The sequence below is a fragment of the Dromiciops gliroides genome, chromosome 1 (genome assembly GCF_019393635.1).
Source record: "Dromiciops gliroides isolate mDroGli1 chromosome 1, mDroGli1.pri, whole genome shotgun sequence".
NCBI lineage: Eukaryota > Metazoa > Chordata > Mammalia > Microbiotheria > Microbiotheriidae > Dromiciops > Dromiciops gliroides.
In genome coordinates this window covers 130,355,549-130,375,126 of record NC_057861.1, presented here as the reverse complement: position 1 = coordinate 130,375,126, position 19,578 = coordinate 130,355,549, and the positions used below count along the sequence as shown (strand labels likewise).

General features: G+C 35.5%; 1 non-coding gene across 1 annotated transcript; it reads left to right on the top strand.

The window, feature by feature from the left end:
* The first annotated feature begins 206 nt into the window (after positions 1-206).
* Positions 207-312, top strand: LOC122737744. Its single transcript, XR_006354528.1, has one exon. It is a non-coding gene; the product is annotated as a U6 spliceosomal RNA (small nuclear RNA).
* The last annotated feature ends 19,266 nt before the right edge of the window (positions 313-19,578 follow it).

Sequence of the window (19,578 nt, the reverse complement as noted above, 5' to 3'; positions counted from 1 at the left end):
TAAACTTCCTCAGGACTAATTTGCATATGAAAGACATAGCTCATTCCTTGTCCCATATTAAAAGCTTCCTGGCTTGTCCTATGCCGGCATATCTTTTAATAATTCAGGTCATCACAACAAGGCATTAGAGCAGGAATTTAGGTGGAAAGTAGTTTGATTCATGTAGGTTTAATTAAATTATTGTTCTAAATGAATATAAACACTTGGTTGAACAGCACCTATACTTTTTTGAAAACTGGAACAATACAGAAAAGAGTAACATGGCCCCCTTGCAAGATTAAAATGCAAAGTTATTAAATGTTTCATATTTTAAAAAGATGAATAAGAGAGGCTAAACTTTTTAGATCTTAAAAATATGTTGTCCTACTTTTTATGCTGGGACCCAGGAGTTGTTCTCTGCCATGGATCAAATTAAATCCTGGGGGGCTTGAAATTAGGTATGAAAGAAAGCCAAAACTTTTGAGTATGAACAATTTTCCTTCAAGTATGTTTTTCTTTTCTTTTTTTTAAATAGTATTTTATTTTTCTCCCTAATTACATGTTAAAACAATTTTTAACATTTTTAAAAGTTTCGAGGTCTAAATTCTACCCTCTCTTTCCTCTCCTCCCTTCCCCCTTCCTTGAAATAGTAAGAAATTTGATACAGGTTATACATATGCAATCACGTAAAACATTTTCCCATTAGTCATTTTGTATAGGAAGACAAAGAAAGAAAGGTAGGAAAGGAAGGGAGGAAGGAAAGGTAGGTAGGAAGAAAGGAAGGAAAGAAAGAAGGAAGGAAGGGAGGAAGGAAAGAAGGAAGGAAATAGTATGTTCATCTGTATTCAGAAAATATCAATTCTTTCTCTGGAGGCAGATAGCATCTATCTATACTATGCTTTAATCTAGGATTATCACTAGAAATATTCATTGTTAAATTAAAAAACTCAATATTAATGCTTATTGGATCTATTTGGAAGTTCTATATTTCCCATTTGGATACATATGGGCACATTTCAGTTATTAGGCATCCAGAGCAAAAGCTTTGATGTGGCCTGCAACAATTGGAGAAAGCAGCAGAGGGCAGCTGACTTTTGATGAGATGGAATCCATGAAGAGTGGTTAGTATAGGCAGGTGGGACAATTATGAAGACAGTTATAGAAGTAAAGATCTGTTGTAAACCCAAGGTCACTCACTAGTGCCTATCAATGCCAGGGGTCCTTTAGCAAGCACAAGAAAGGGGGAACCTAAGGCTTTAGATATAAGAGGACAGGTAACATCAAATATTAGAATCCAAGTCCATGTAAACCAGTTGTTTCAAGAAGAGACAACTAAAGTAAACAGTACAGACAAAGGGGGAGAACCAGAAACTGAAGGAAGCCTAGGTCAGAAGCATGGTAAAACTAAATGGACACTGAGAATTGGGTTAATGATAAGATGAATGAATAGCCCAGCAATAGGGCCCATTTGTCACCTTACTCCTTTTTCTGGAAGATGGTTCCCTACCCATTCCATTGTCATACAGGATCCATTATTCTTTTAGTGAGGAGTCTCAGGTAGTATGGAAATAAGAGTAGGTTCTTTTGATTTTATTTTGCCTTGGAACTCAGAACCCAAAGAGAACAACACCTGCAAAATCTGTACATTTATCATTACCTTCCCAAAGGAAAATACATTTGTGCATTTAACTTTGGCAACTTCAAACATTTATTAGTAATCTCATTTTTACTTTCACATTGACAACTCTACACATTCACAGCTATGTGAAATAGAAAAAAAAAATGAGAGGCACAATATCTACAAGTTTATGGAATGGCTGGTATCCCATTAGGTGCTTCATTGTAACTTCTCCCAGTGTCACTGTAACCTTGCCCATCTCAGCATCTTCTGACAGCCAGAACTAAAGTCCTAGAAACCTCTCCCTTGGTGTTCAGAGGTAGCCAGGATTGAGAAGTTTACAGCAATATAGTATACAACACATTGCAATCTGATATAGTGGAAGGTAAGATTCAAGTTAAAAAAGGCTTTAGTTTTAAAAATTTTATTTGCTGTACAGTAAATGTGGTACCATAGATTTAATGAGTTATTAAAAGTGAATATTGTCATGGAAATGTTTTACATCCTTGCATGTATATAACCTATATCAGATTGTTTACTCTATTGGGGGCAGGGAGAGAGGAGAGAGAAGAGAGAGGGAAGGATGGAATATAGAACTCAACATTTTAAAAAATGTTAAAAATTATTTTTATGTGTAGTTGGAGAAAATAAAATATTAAAAATTTTAATATTTTGTTGTCTCAAATCAACATTTATTTTTAATTGAGGTGTTAGCATAAAATCATTTAGCAAAAAACAGAATTCTAGGGAATTACTAGCAAGAAAAATGTTTTGTATGTTACCAATTTTATTCTGTGTGATGCATTTTCTGGGTTATTTCATGGTTACTGCATTAGGAAAAAGTGCATATTATCAGAATTAATGTTTTGTTTTAAAGAATTATATGCAGAAAAGTGTATCTTCATCAATCTCTAGTGAAAGATTACAGTTTTTGGTGATTATGGGAACTTACTCCCCTTTTTCCCATAGGTTCAATGTATCAACATTTGTATTTTTAACTTTATTGCTGTTTTCTAGGAATGTTACCCCTGTAAAAGTTGAGGATTGACTGTATCTGAAAAGTTGTGATGTGATTTAAATTATGGTTAACCGTTGGTACTGGGTAATATTCAGTGCATTAAAAATGACAGTTACAATTATAATGGAAACTACATCCTGGTACTTTAAACTATTGTTTGATTATTTTTGGACTACAAAGCTGTCTTTCTTCATTTTTGTCCATAGTGAAAGTTGGACTGTTTACGAATATTCATTACTGGGGATTAAGCAGTATGTGGCCCATTTACACTTTCTCCAAGTGTGGTCTATTGGAATGTTATGCATGAAAATAATACATGAGAGACTTCCTTTGGGATTATTCCATCACAAAATACATCAACATACCTCTTTTCAGTCTTTTCCTTCTGCTAGTTTTCTTGATCACATACATATAAAATATTTTTTCCACACACAATTTCTGTTTCTTGTAACTTTCCATTTCCCCATCCCCCCTCTTTGATTCCTTAATTCTGACAACAATCTGGAGCAGGCTGTTTCCTTGTTTTCCGTCTTTAGGTCTGCAATCTTAGCCCTTGAGTCATGTAGTTTCTGAAGCCTTTACTTTCTGTCTTAGAAGTTAACAGTAATCAGGCATCCCCTCAAGACTTTATTGGCTATGTTCCAAAAATACCTAAGTTTTTACTTTGTTATTAGTTTGAGGGAATTCCAGTCAAGCTCGCAAAAGCCTCTTAATTATGGCTGGCCACCCAACTGAGAATAACCACAGAGAATTCAAGTTTGGCAAGGTACCATCTCTGGCTATGATCTGTGTTTCCCATTTGTCACAATATAGATTTATAGCATTAACATTCCAAAATCACACCCCAAATTTTAATCTCATGGGTGAGTGTCTTAAAAGCAACAGTTTGTGCTACCGACTGACTCCTTTCTGTCATACCTGATGGGAAACCTATAAAACCCTGGGAACCAAGGAAAATAACAAAATCATCAAAATTAAAGGAAAATTATGAATGTTATTCTCCAGGTTCTAATTTATATAACAAATATTTTGATCAATGTTTTACTTTGTTTTAAATCTAGGAAACACAGGCAATGGCTGGGAGATAAATAACATAAATGAATCCCTTTAATTTGGGGGGGGGCACAGGGCAATGACTTGCCCAGGGTCACACAGCTAGTAAGTGTTAAGTGTCTGAGGTCACATTTGAACTCAGCTCCTCCTGAATCCAGGGCCGGTGCTTTATCCACTCTGCCACCTAGCTGTCCCCTCTTTATTTAATTTCAATGTGCCTACCATCTGAATATTCACTCTTTTGTTACTAATAATAATAATAATTCACATGGACATTTGTGAGTATAATTAGTTATTATTCTAGTTAAACAATCATATTGATGACAGATACACTACAAACTAATTGAAGGAATTCACGAACATTATTACCTACTAGCTCCCACTTGGGTTTCCTAGATTTAAAACACAATGAACCTTTATTAAACTCTTTCTTATATATGTAAGACCATTCCAGGAAACTTTGGTAAACTCTGAAAGTCTGGAGGATTAAAAAAAAGAGACATCGTAATATAAAGAAGAAGGCCTGCAGATTAAAAATAGACATTCTCCTCCCCAGAAAGTGTGTGAAGCTTAAATAGCTTAATTGCATTTGAACTTGTCTCAGACAGAATTCATACTTTTGTCCCTACCCCCTCATCTGCATAAAATCCCCATTAGAGTATAGGACATGGAACTGATAGAATCAAAACTGATTACTCCATCATAAACAAATTAGAAGAACAAGAAAAAAGTTAATTTTCAGATATGTGCATATGGAAGAATTCATTACCTAAAAAGTGATTAAAGAAGATCACACATGATGATATGGATCATTTCAATGAAATACAATTTTAAAAGTTCTGCAGAAACACATCTAATGCAATTAAAATTAGGAGGAAAATGGGTAACTGAAGAAAAAATCTGATAAAAGTCTCATATACAAGATATATATGGAATCGAAACAAATTTATAAGACAAAGAGCCATTCCCTAATAGGTCACAGGATATGAAGAAGCAGTTTTGAAAATGAGAAATCTAGGCTATCAGCTATATGAAAAAGTTATAAATCATTAATAAATAGAGAAATGCAGTTAAAGTAACTTTGAGTTTCTACTTCATACACATCAGACTGGCAAAGATGACAAAACAGGAAAATTGCAATGGTTAGAGTAGCTGTGAAAAGACAGATATACGAGTGTACTGTTGGTAGAGTTTTGAATTGTTCCAGCCATTCTGGAAAGCAATTTGGAATTATGCCCAAAACCTTAGTAAAATGTTCTTAGCCTTTGAACCAGCAATACCACTACTAGGCCTACTTCCCAAAGAAATCAAAGAAAGAGGAAAAGGACCCACATGTACAAATATACTTACAGCAGTCCTTTTTGTGATGATAAATAACAAGAAAAAAAGGTGGTACCCAATGGGTAGGGAATGACTGAACAAATTATAGTGCATGAATGTAATAGATTAATATTGTGTCAAAACAAATGCTGAAAGGAGCAGTTTTATAGAAACTTGGAAAGACATATCAACTGATTCAGAATGAAGTAAGCAGAACCAGGAAAACAATTGCCGAGGGTTCTGCCCATTCCAATCCAACAACAACAGCCACACACACAGCTACCTTAGACCAGTAATATATTAGCCCATCCACCAGAAACACTGGCCTTGGCCTCTTTGCTGTTCTTCACACAAGATACTCAATCTGCACTTTAGGTATTTTCACTCCCTTTCCCATGCCTGGAATACGCTTTCTCTTCATCCCAATCTACTGGTTTTCCTGGCATCCTTTAAATTCTAGCTAATATCCCACTTTCTGCAGGAAGCCTGTCCTGATATCTCTTAATGTTAATGCTTTTACTTTATTGATTAATTCCACTTTATCCTGCACATAACTTCTTTGTACATATTTGTTTCCAAGTTGTTTCTCCCATTAGATTGTGAACTCTTTAAGAATAGGGACTTTTCGCCTTTTTTTTTTTTTTATCCCCAGCACATAGTACAATGCCTATGTAGTAGGTGTTTAAGAAATGTTTGTTGACTGACTGAAATTAAACCCTAGAAATAATCCAAATTAAGTAGCAATACAACCCCATCCATCACCAACACCATGTCCCACAGCAAATATGCTGAGATATTTGGAAAGAGGAAAAAACACTATCTTGCCATTCCGGGATTATGAAATTGTCTTATCCATATGTGTTCCCTATTGATTTTCTTCATTACAAGTTTATTCCAATCAGTCTCCCACTCTCCAACAGACATGTTTATATTTGTTGGAGAATGCATCATCAGTGCTGAGAAAAATGCTCTGTAACTTTTTTCTATGGTGTTTGAGCAAATGTCTTCACCAAAGATCTGAGTTAACTGATTGATTTTTAAGGGAAAAAACACTAGTAGGGGCTCTCATGAGCTAGTATTGGAGGATAGTCAGCTATAGGGGAAACCCTAGACTTCTGAAAGTTGTTATAGCCAACTCCTTGGGGACCCAACCTGACATTGCCAGTGCAAGTTGAATGAGTGAATCCTAAGGTATGTGTGTGTGTGGGGGGGCAGAGAGTGGTCATGTTAACACATAACAAAGGGCATAAACAAAAGTTACACTGGATGGATAGACATGAATAAGGGTTATTGGAGTTAATAGCTTACATTTATGTAACATTTAGATGTTACATAATTGTTTTCATCACAACAACCTTGTGATCTAGGTAGTAAACTAGGGAGTATGTGTCTTCAGAATTACAAATACAAGAATAATGTTCAGCTGGCTTTCTACATCTCTCTGAAGCTTCTAGCTTGATTCTTGCTCATTCATTCATCCAACACATATTTGAATACCCACTATGTGCACATTACTGTCCCATGCATTGTATAGAATAGAAAGAAATTTAAGACAAGGTTGCTTACCCCTAGCAACTTATAATTCACATGGCATTAAGGATTAAATAATAATTCAGTACAAAGGAGGCACTAATGGGAATTTATGATTTAGTCAGGGAGAAACATGGTATTGATATGAAATAAGTTAAAAGTTTCAAATAAGAGTATTAAGATGATAAATGGTGCTGAACTTCCAAGGAGGGAAAAGTCATTACTGATTGATGTTATCAATAATGATTTCCTAATCAAGGAAGATGGTATTTTTCCAGAGACTTTACCAATTCTGAATTTAAAGGGAGGAATTATTTCATTTGTAGATATTTGTTCTAGATATTTTATACATTGCTTTTACTAGAACATGAACAAATGTAAGAAAAAAAGGCAGCTATATGACAATGGATAAAACAATGGACTTGGAGTTGGAAAATCTGAGTTCAAATCCAGTTTTTCTAGTGGTATCACCCTGACCAAATCACTAAACCTGGGTTTACTTCAGTTTCCTCAATTGTAAAATGGAGATAATAATAGCATCTGCCTCCTAAGGTTGTTGAGAGGAGATAATATTTGTAAACGCTTAGCACAGTGCCTGGGACTTAGTAGGGATTTGTTAAATACTTATTCCTTTCCGAGATTTATTTTTTCCGAACGTTGCATAATTGTAGAGCCATATGAAGGATATTATTATCACTCTAAGATTCTTGACCTCTAAGGTCCCTTCCAACTTTAAAATACATCTCTGATCTTATGTAGTTCATGGAAATACATAATTATGGACCTTTATTAGCATAAAAATTTAGTCTGCATATTGTAATATATATACATATATATGTATGAACAAAAACAGTAAGAGTCTCTGGAATTGTTTATTATATTATTCTATTCTCAGATCAGTACAATGCATTTTTGGGGGGAATTCTGTGAGAGGATATTCTATCTTTTTGTTAAGAGATTTAACTGACCACAATTATATTATTGTGCCTGGGTCTATAGCAAAATTTCAGGGAAAAGCAGAAAAAAAAATCTCAAGGGATTTGGCCAGAATCAAATGAAGCCAGTTTGAAACAAGAGTACAAAGAAAATTTGTCTGAGTGGTCAAAGAAATTTCAAAATGATTTGAAAAAGCACAATTGCATATCATAGTTCCTAGTCTTGTTTCCTGAAAATATCAATTTTTAAATTACATAATGAATAGGAAAATTAATTTGTTCAAGAAAATGTGGAGGAAGACACAATGCTAATCTATAAATGAACCAATCAGCAAGTTCCTATGTGCCAAGGACTGGATAAATAAGTATAAAGAGAGAAACAATCTTTTCTAGTCATGAGCTGACCTGCTAAGGGGATCCAATTCTTTTATATACACTTTAGCTCTTTATCATAGGAAAATTAACATTAAGTGATGAAATTGAATATGACATGATGGAAATAGGACAGGAGCGTGCAGAGGCAGGAGACCTGAATTTCATTGAATATATGCTCCTTGAGTGCAGGAAATGTATCATTTTTGTCCTTGTATCTCAAACACCTAGAAAAATATGTGGCATGGAGGAAGTAATAAATGTTTGTTGAATGAGTGAGAATTAGGTTCTAGTCTTCTGGACTCATGGTTTATTATTGAACATCAAACATAACACTTACTTCCTGAAAGAAAGATGATGAATTTAAAAAAGAGAAACCCAAATTCTAGGGTATGGCCAATAGGTGAATTGGTTTTGTTGAATCATGCATTTTTATGATGAGGATTTCATTTTTAATTTTTATTGTCTGTTTGCTTATTTTTTTTTGTTAATCAATTAGAGGTACAGATTACAAATGCATGTAAAAATAAAGCAATCAATGCATTTTTTAACAATAAAGGGAGAAGGTTGAACCAAGTGTCCTCTAAGGCCTCTTTCAGCTCTTTGATTCTGTACTAAAATTACTTTCCCTAAGGACCACATGAAGTCTTACTGTTGTTCAAACTTTTTCTTTATTTTTAAGGGATCAATGATAGGGGACCAAATAGAGTCAGTTTCTAGCTAAACCTCATTTAATTGAAAATAAAATCTTGTCTTAGATAGTTCCAAGGTATTGGATAATAAAATCCCAGTGTTTCTTTTAAGCCCTACTCCTCTAGAGTTTTCAGTGAACCAACTGTGTATTTTAAAAAATCCCTAAACTCTGAGATGTTTTTCCAGGAACCATCCTCATCAAAGAAGAAAGTCTGAAATTGGGCTCAGAGTCAGTTTTTAAAAAAGAAAAGCTCTTTCTTTGGAGGCTTTTTAAACTCCTCACTGCTATATAATAGTAATAGACTGCCTTTTTAGAGTATTCACTTGAGGATATTAAATCTTAACATGTTTTACAGACAATTCAAGTAAGCATCCCAATTTTATGAGTATGAGAAATGTTGAGTCAGCTCAGGTTATGGGATGAGTTACTGGCACAGGCCAAAGTATAACCCAAGATTCTAATTCCAATTTCCCCATGACTGAATGAAGTATTCAATTAGCAAATTTAACAATTTCTCATTTTTCGATGGATGGCTGGAGTTCCCATAAGAGGAGGAAGAATAGGGAGAGAGATGGTGTAGAAGGTAAAAATGTATGTATGTATGTATATGTATGCACATATATATACACAAACATATATATATATATATATATATATATATATATATTTTTAAATTACATACAATCTAAGAACTTGAAGGGGTTTCAAAGGTCATTTAGTCTAACCTACACCTGAATAAGAATCCCTTATATACAACATGCTAAACAAATGGACATCCAGCCTCTGATTGTAGACCTTGAACAATTTAATTTCTCTTTCAAATTACAGACTTTCAAATACAGGTGAAGTATTATTAGCATCACCCAAGCTTTATTGTTGGAAAGGCAGCATGTTGTAGTGGAGAGAACTTTGGACCACTTTCCAGAAGACAGGGTATCTCTTTCAACTTGCTAGCTATGGGACAATGCACAAATCATAATTCCTCTGAGTCTCAGTTTCCTCATCTATAAAAAGAGGATAATTATGCTTACTTTCCCAAATCTGCAAAGTTGTTGTAGAGATCAAATGACACAACATTTGTGAAAGTATTTAGAAAACACAAGACAAAAATAAAATATTCTGGCTATAATTTACTGAAATATTATTGTTTTATAGCCTTGTCTAGGTATTTTGGGGGTGGTCATGACCTATCAAGAATTATATCATATAAATATAGAAAATCAAATTAATAAGTAGAACGCTCCTCTAATTCACATAATGAAAATAATGTACATTATGTACATTGAACAATGTGCCAGAATTCACCTCCATAAGATGGTCTTTACCCTTTAATCAGAACTAAGCCTTCCCAGTTGTGTAGTGTCACAACCAAGATTGAGGAGAATTGTTAACCCAGTCTCATCATCAGCCCTGTCCTTCAGAAGGACTAGACTTTGAATGATGAAATAGAGAGGGGGGAAAATGGTAATGGCTGCTAAACTAGATTGTTATCAGTAACCTACAAGAGATAAGTTTAAGGAAAGCAGTAGGGAAACCATATTGAAGTCAGTTAGGAGTGAATAACATGAAAAGAAAATGAAAATAGTGAGTATACAATTTCTATAGTTGGTCTGAGAGAAAGGAAAAAGGAGGATGGTAATTAGAAGGAACAGCAGAGTCAAGAACAAGAATTTTTTTTAAAGATAGATGTACCTGTAGTGGTTTAACACCTTTTTTGGGAGGACCCATTTGAATACTAATGAGGAATGGTTATGGAGAAAAGGAATAAGATCCTTCAGGATCTTGATCAGGAGCTTGATCAAGAGGGAATAGGTTCTAGAACACTCATGGGGACTTGACCAGAAGTGTTATGAATCTGGTAAAAAAGTTATAAATTGAAAAGTGGGAAGGAAAGATACTTATATTTCTATAACTATGTAATATATCCCTATATCTATCTTTATCTGTCTCTATACTGATCCATCTAATCATCTCTCTCCAAATACCACTATGAGTAGGAAGTGGTACAGTAGATAGAGAACCTGACTTAGAATCAGGAAGATTTGAGTTAAAATCTGACCTCAGAAACATACTTGTGACCTTGGGCAAGTCACTTAGCCTCTGTCTACCTCAGTTTCCTCAACTATAAAAGGAAGATATTAATAACACTTGCCTCCCAGGGCATCTAGATGGCACAACAGATAGAGCATCAGGCCTGGAGTCAGAAAGACTCATCTTCCTGAGTTCAAATCTGATCTCAGACATTTACTAGCTGTGTGACCATGGGTAAATCACTTAATCCTGTTTGCCTCAGTTTTCTCATATGTAGAATGAGCTGAAAAAAGAAATGGAAAAACACTCCTGTATCTTTGCCATGAAAACCCTGAATGGAATCACAGAAAGTCAGACATGACTGAAAAACAACTGAATAACAGCCTCCCAAGGCTGTTGTGAGGATAAAATGAGCACAAATTTTTAAAGTACTATAAACCTTTAAGCCCCATATAAATTATTATAATATTATTATTAGGAAAAATAGCATTAGAAATAATAATCCATTGAATACAATATGGAAGAGAGCCAACAATAAAATGCATGACTCATGATGGCTATGTATAAATACACAAAGTGTAGTAAACAAAATGAATTAGAAATATCAAGGCAGCTGATTTTTACCTTTGTAAGGTCTTAGCTTTTTCAGAATGAACAAAAGAGATTAAATGAATAAAGGAATAGAGTTATATATTAAAAAATATTCTAAAAGGAAATTCAGGAATTTGAGGGGAAAGTGCATCATTGAGGATGAATAGGAGGAACAGAAGCACATTGAGTGAATATATTACAGACCACTTGAAAAGTGCTTAGAAGTATTCACAATGAGGGGATGCTGGCAATAAATTTTAAGGCACACTGAAAATTGTTTGCTTGTGTTTTTATAATTCTAGAGGCAACCAGATCAAAGAAAAGCTTGAATCATCCCTTAGGGAGAGAAACTTATTTTATGAAGGATAAGACAGTCATAAAAATGGTTAATAAGAAGCTTAAATCTAAGATGAAGTTGTGGACCTGAGAGACTAAGAGGAGGAGGATCTTTGGAAGGGGGGAGAGTTTGGGAGGAAAATTAATTAATTGTTTTGTGACTGTAACTTAGTAGAGTGACTAGGGTTAGATATATAGATCTGTGAATCATTTCCATAAAGATGATTATTTAACCAATAGGAATGAATGAGTTCTCCAAATGAAAGAGTAAATACAGAAAATAGAATGGAGCCTAGGATAGAACCTTGGCAGACACTCATAGTTAGTTAGTATGACATGGATGATGAAACATCAGAAAAGACTGAGAAAGAATAGTAGAACAGATAGGAGGAGAAAGCAGTATCTCCGAAGCCTGGAGCACTACACTTGGATTCAGGAAGACTTGAGTTATAATCCAACTTCAGACACTCACTCACTAACTGTGTGACCCTGGGCAAGTTACCTCTCTGGCTCAATTTGGTCAAATGTAAAATGAAGATAATAATCATATTTCTTTATCACCAGTAATATCACAGGGTTGTTGTGAGGATCAATGGAGATCATAAAAAAAATGAGTACAGTTCCTGGTACATAGTGGGGGCTTAATATCAAGGAAAAGAGGAGATGGACAATGTGAAAGCCTACAGAGAGGTTAGGAAGGATTAAGATTGAAAAAAGGCCATTAGATAAGGCAATTAGGAGATCTTTAGCAACGTTGAGAAAGCAGTTTCAGTTGAATGGTCAGGTCAGAACCAGATTATAGAGAGTTAAGAGATGTGCAGGCATCTATTGTAATTGGTCTTCTTAAGGAGTTCTTCCATAAAAGGGAGAAGAGATATGGGATGATAGCTAACAGGGATGGATGGATGGATGGATGGATGGATGGATGGATGGATGGATGGATGGATGGATGGATGGATGGATGGATGAAGTGAGGGCTTTTGTGAGGTTGTGAGAGACTAGGACTGTTTTTTAAGCAGTAGGGAAGCCATTAGGGAGAGATTAAAGACAAGTGAGTGAGTGGGCCATCAAGTTGAGATGGAATAGGATAACTTGCACATATAGAGGGTTTTGGCTAGGCAAGACAGGCCACCTTATTATGTGAGACAAGAATGAAGGAGGGAATAGTGGTAGAAGGCATTTGGATGATGTCAAATGATGAAAGGCATACTGGGGTAATGATAAGGTGTGAAAAGATTGGAACAGTAGGAGTCAGTGACTATAAAGAACATTGAATGCCAAATAGAAGATTTTATCTTTGATCCTGGAGACTATAGGAAGATACTGGATTTTATCGACTATGAGAGTTGATAGTAAGACCTGGGCTTAAGGAAGATCACTTTGACAGCAAAGTCAAAGATGGACTAGAGTGAAAAGAGACAAGGCAGGCAGAACAAACAGCATGCTATCATAATAGATCAGGTGTGAGGTGATAGAAAGTCTATACCAAGATGGCAGTTGGGTCAAAAGAGAGAAGGGGGCATAGACAAGAGATATTTTGAGGATCAAAATGACTATGTGAGATTTAAGAATGACATCTAGGTTTCAAGTCTAGGTGACTAGAAGCATGTTGTTTGGGGGAGAAACTAGCTCAGTTTTAGACATATTGAGTTTTAGATGTCTATAGAACATCTAATTTGAGATGTCACATAGGCATTTGGAGATGTGGGTCTGGAGGTCCAGAGAGAAGTTAGGGATAGATGAGTATATTTGAGAATCATCAGCATAGAGATGATAACTGAATCTGTGGGAGAAAATGAGATCACCAAATGAAATAGAGGAGATGGAGAAAAGGGCCCAGGTCAAGGTTCTATGGGACATCTAGGCTTCAAGGGAATGACTTGAATGAAGAGCCAGGAAAGGAGCCTGAGAAAGAGCAATCAGACAGGTAGGAGGAAAACTGGGACAGAGAGGGAGCTCTTGGTGAATGGCCTCAATTTTTTCTGTAAACTGTGAGGCAAATTTCTCAGCTAAGAAAGTGGGGGAAAGGGGTCAGCCTGGTTGCCCTGACTCAAAACCTAGGTGTCATCTTCAAATCCTCATTCTCACTGACTCCACATATCCTGCCTGCTGCTAAGAACTGTTATTTTTAACCTTCAAAACATCTCTTGTTTATGCTGTGTTCTTTCTTTTGACTTGGCTGACAAAGGCTAGTATAGGCTTTCATCACTTCACACCTGGATTATTTCAATAACCTTCTGATTGTTCAACTGTTTCAATTCTCTTTCTACTCCAAACAATCCTCTACTCAGCTGTCAAAATTATCTTTTTAAGGTACAGGCCTAACTGTATCACCCCTTTTCCCCCTTAATAAATCCCAATGGCTCCCCTTTGGCTTTTAAAGTCCCTGGCCCCTTCCTACATTTCTAATCCTTTTAGAATTTATTTCCCATTCATGCACTCTGCCATCCAGCAACACTGACCTCCTTGCTATTCCTTGTGCATGCTGTCCCATCTCCCAGTTCTTTGTCTTTTAACACAAGTTGTCCATTATTTCTGGGAATCCCATAGAATTTATGTATTGACATTCATTTTCACTGGAAATTCGGGAGCTGCTTTTCATCACTATATAATATTTATATTTCATAGTGTCTATTTCTTACTTGTTTATGGGATTTAGCTGAATCCTTGCATAATGAAACCTTTTCTGTCACTGGTCTGGGGGAGTTCAATGCTCTTTGCCAGTGGTAGGCTAGGCCTGATTTGGACTGATTTGGTATTTTAGGTACAGAATTGGAGTGAAATATAGTAGTGAAAGACCACCTAACAGTTAACAAAATAAGCTGCACTTAACCATAGTGTGGAAAAGATATTGAGCATAGCTTCCCTACCTTAGTGTTGGCTATGCTGGTATGCTGGTATGCTGGTCAAGCTTGAGGAAGAGCATCGCCTTCCTCCTCATGGTCTGACCTTTGTATTTGTGGCTCTAGGAAGCTCTTTACCTCCCAAACATTTACATAGTTATTCTCTATCATTTCCCAGAGTTCCTCATATGCATGTATATTCTTAATTATAATGCTATTCCCAACAAAGGTATACTCCACCATTACCACATTCTAAGGATGGGTTATAGGCCAGATCTTAGTCATGTCTAAAGTCAAATTTACTTCCTTGCATTAGTAATCTCTATTTTCCCTTGTTTGGTGCTTATATTTTGTTCACCTTTTTTCTATTCTTCTTAATGTTGTTACCATTTTTGTATTTTATTTTTCATTCTTTGCTAACACAAAAAATGCTGCAGTGAATATTCTGTTGCATATACGCCTTTTGGTTCTTTTCATTTACTTCTTTGCGATACATGACTAAAAATGGAATCTCTGAATCAGAGTTTAGATATTTTAGTCAGTCAATATTCATTTATTAATAGCTTACTATGTGCCAGGCACTGTGCTAAGCAATGGAAATTCAAAGAAAAGCAGACATGCAATCCCTGCCTTCAAGGAGCTCGCATTATAAGGGAGGAGAAAGCATGAAAATAACAGTATACATACAAGAAATATACAGGGTAGATGGAAAGAAATCTAAGAGGGAAAGCACTAGCAGTGTGATTAATGGGAGCAATGGGAGATGCCTCCTTCAGAAGATAGATTTGAACCAAGTCTTTTTTGGAGGAGGGGCAGGGGAATGAGGATTAAGTGACTTGTTCAGAGTCACACAGCTAGTGTCAAGTATCTGAGACTATATTTGAACTCAAGTCCTCCTGAATCTAGGGCCATTGCTTTATCCACTGTGCTACCTAGCTGACCCTCTTGAACCAAGTCTTGAAGTAGAACAGAAGTATAATGGTGAAAGGGAAGAAGGAAAGCAGAACAACCATGGGAGCCAGCCAATAAAAAAGGACAGTGTTGAGATGGAGTATCATTTTCAATTCACAGCAAGAAGTACTGTTACTAGGTCATACAGTATGTAGATTGGTATGAACTATAAGAGGAATGGAAAGGTAGCAAGGGACCAGGTTGTGAAAGGCTTCAAGTACCAAGTAGGCATTTTGTATTAATTTTATTTGCATAATTCCAGATTGTTTTCTGGAATGGTTGTACCAATTTACAGCTCTACAAACAGTAAATTAGTACATCCTTCTTTCCATAATCCCACAACATTGACTTTCCATCTTTTGTCACCTCTGCCAATTTATGGGGTGTGAGGTGAAATCTCAGAGCTATTTTGATATAGCCTTCTTTTGTTATTAGATGTCTAAAGCATATTTTTTGCAGATTGCTATTCTATTGAGAACTATATTCTAATATACTTTGACTGCTTCTCTACTTTGTAATGGTTTTTATAGTCTTATACATTTATGTTATTTGCCTATAAGTTTTGTACATAAGGTCACAAGTGTAGTGGCACAATGTCTGATTTCATATATGAAAGGAACACTTTTTCTCCCCAGGATACCAAACTATGGAGGGATATCAAAGGGACCCCTTCATGCTTTTCCTATAGCTACCCTCACCCCTCTTACCTAAACCTGTGGGCTGGATTTGTTGAATAGGAAAGCTATGGCAAGGGAAGAGAGAAGCAGAGTGAAGGATGCTTTGAAAATGCTTTGCATCCAAACCTCGTGTCTCAGATTAGATTTAAGAACCTCAAGCTCTAAAGGGTTTTATCTCTTCTATATATAAAAAGCAGAAGCCCTGCAATACATTACCACTAGAAGGGAATACAGCATCATAAATTATTCAAACTAAGTGCTATTCATCAGAATGAATGAATTGGAACTATTTTATAGTGCCAACTCTCCAATTTTGATCATGTTAATTTTCTAATTCAATCTTGGTTCATCTGTAATGGGGCTGTCAGCTATTCCTCTCAATTAACAAGATTCTTTCCACAATCCCAAAGTAACAATGGCAGTTTCCAAAAGTTGATACTTACAAAAAAAAAAAAGGTGGCTTGATTTCCAAACTCAAATTGATTTTTACAGTGAAAAGGATCTTTGCATTATTCAAAGCAGATCATGCCTTTACAACAGCTGGAAGGAATCTGTTGGCTTAGATTAAAAACAGACCAATGTAACCAGAACACTAAGCATTAGTCCATACTGTGTGACCTTTGGTTAATTCCTTTATTTCTCTCTGTGGGTTAATAATACTGACCTACCTCCCAAGGGTATAATGAGAATGTACTAATACAAGTTTTTAAAAGTTATTTGTCAAGATTACATATCTTAGTTTACATTTGTCTTTATTCATTACCAGTTATGACTGTGGATAAAATAATTTGCCCTTCTCAACTGTTGTACTGATTGCTCATCTTACAAGAGTGATAACTTTTTTTTTTGCCCTAGGGATATAAAGACTTTGGCCAGTAAAAGTTTGAGAAAGATGTCATCACTCGGCATGGTGCAGTGGGATACAATTTGAACTTCTTAACTTGGTGTCACCAGATCTGAGTTTGAATTTTGCCACCTGTGTAACCTTGAGGAAATTGCTTAACTTCTCTTGGCCTCAATTTCCTCACTGAATAAAATTAAGTTGGACTAGATCAAGAATGATTAATCTTTTTTTATGTCATAGATGTCTCTGGCAGTCTGATGAAGCTGATGAAACACTTTTCAGAAGGATATCTTTTTTTTTTTTTTAGTGAGGCAGTTGGGGTTAAGTGACTTGCCCAAGGTCACACAGCTAGTTAAGTATTAAGTATTGAAAGAAATGCTAAATTTCAGTTGGAGGTTAGAGAAAACGAAGATGTATTTTATTCACATCCAAGTTCACTAAACCTCTGAAATCAATCCAAGGACACCTATCCTTGAACACCAAGTTAAGAATCTCTAGAATCAATGGTGTCTGAGATATCTCCCAGTTGTAAATCTATGATTCTTTGGTTTGAAATTAGAGTTGTCTTTCTCCAAAGTAATCACTGGATAATGATATTTTACAAAAATCTTTTACCTTTTCACTCAAAAAAAGAACTTTGAATTCCTAACCCTCCTCATTTGTGGATTGTTTTGTATCATTTTAATGAGTGACAAGGTTATACAAAATAGAGATATTTAATAATGGGATCTAAAATAGCCAAAAAATCATTCTACAGGAGTAATCGATATAAATCTTTTGCATATCTTGAAAAGTCTAAGAGACAAAAACAGAATCTGGTGGTCTGTGAATATATCTGCATTGTAAATAGATTTTACTCTATTTATAAATGCAAGAAATTGGCTAGGTTCAGTCTTTGAAGTTCTTTGTGAACTCCCATAGCCAAAGTGGTCTAGTCAACTCTTATTACTTGATCATTCCTATCCTCAAGATATTAACTTGGTAGTTATTACCAAAATTACCATCATATTAACTTTTATAATTGTGGATATATAGATTTTCCAAACAAAGTTATCAGAAGAAAAGAGGGAAATGGCATTTTTAAGTATGTGCAATGAATGGCCTTTGGGGAACAGAAATACCAAGATTTTGCATAAAATAAATATATTTAAATAATAACGTAATCACAGGCTACAAATTCAAGGGGATTTCTCCAAATCCCCAAGTTTTTACCTCCTGAAATATTTCATTATGCTGGGGTTAACGTTGTATTCATAATACTCTGGGGGCTGCCTGTGAAGACTGTTGGTTGGTGCGGTGGATAAAGTACTGGACCTGGAGTCAGGAAAATCTGTGTTCAAATCTAGCCTGAGATATTTACCAGCTTTGTGGCCCCATGCAAGTTACTAAATCACTGTCTACCTTAGTTCCCTCATCTGTAAAATGAGGACAATAGTAGTACCTAACTCCCAGGTTTGTTGCGAAGATAAAAAGAGATATTTCCAAGTCACTTTACAAACCTTAAAGTGCTAGATAAATGCCAGCTATTATTATCATTATTATTTCTTATAATATGAAGATTATTTTTATGTCAGACCTAAAATACCACTGCCTTTCGAGCCTTAAAATTATATCAAAATGCTTTATGTTCATGTTTTTAATCATAAAATCACTGAAGATTAGAGTCAATATGTCATTGCTACTTGACACTTTGGTTGGCTGATAATAACTAACACCTAGCTCTTTTGAGGAGGTAGATATCTGACTCTAAGTAGTATAGTGAAAATACTATCATACTAAAGTATTATGGTAGTGAAATAGTGTGGTAGTAAATAATTACTCAGGCTGTTACTCTGGGTAATTTTGACTAAAAGAAGTTTTTGAACCTTTTTTTTTTTAACATAAAAAGGTTTTCTTATTCAAAAATGCTTAAAAGTTTTGGTCACTGAATTCTATAAGAGAAACAGGAAATGTCCCAGAAATTTTTGTTGTTCAATCATATCTGATTCTTTGTGACTCCATGGACCATAGTATGCCAATAGTGTCCATGGGGTTTTCTTGGCAAACATATTGAAGCAGTTTTCCATTTCCTTTTTCAGCTCATATTACAGATGAGGAAACTGAGGCAAATGGGGTTAAGTGACTTGCTCAGGATCACACAAATGTGTCTGAGGTCACATTTGAACTCAGGTCTTTCAGATTTCAGGCCCAGCATTCTATCCACTGAGCCACCAGTGGAGAATGCAGGAAAATGTTGGTTCTTTTAAAAAAAAAAGGCTGGGGACCGGGTGGCAGTATAGACATATTTTGAAATAAAGTGGTTTCCTATAAATAAACCCATTTAGAATGCTTGATTTGGGGACTAGGGCTTTGTTCAATGGACCACATACTCTTCCATAAATGAAAACTTTATTGTAAGAAAAATAATACTTAATCCTATGATACAATGGAGAGAATTAGAAAACAGGAAAATAACTAAATTTCAGCATGGCATACATAGGAAAAAATGAAGTTAATGTAGGAAAAGCACTAGCATTAAGGGGGATCAAGAAGGCATCTTATAGATAATAGGATTTTTTTTTTTTTGATAATAGGATTTTACTTGGGACTCGGAGGAAGCCGGGGGAGCCAGGAGGTAGAGATGAATAGAAAGAGAAATCCAGTTATGAGTAATAGCCAGTAAAAATGCCCAGATTTGTGAATTGGAATGTCTTACTTAAGGAATAGTAATGAGGGCAGTGTCACTGGGTCACAGAGTACAAGGAGCACCATAAAAAAACAACTGGAAAGGTAAGAGGGTGCCATGT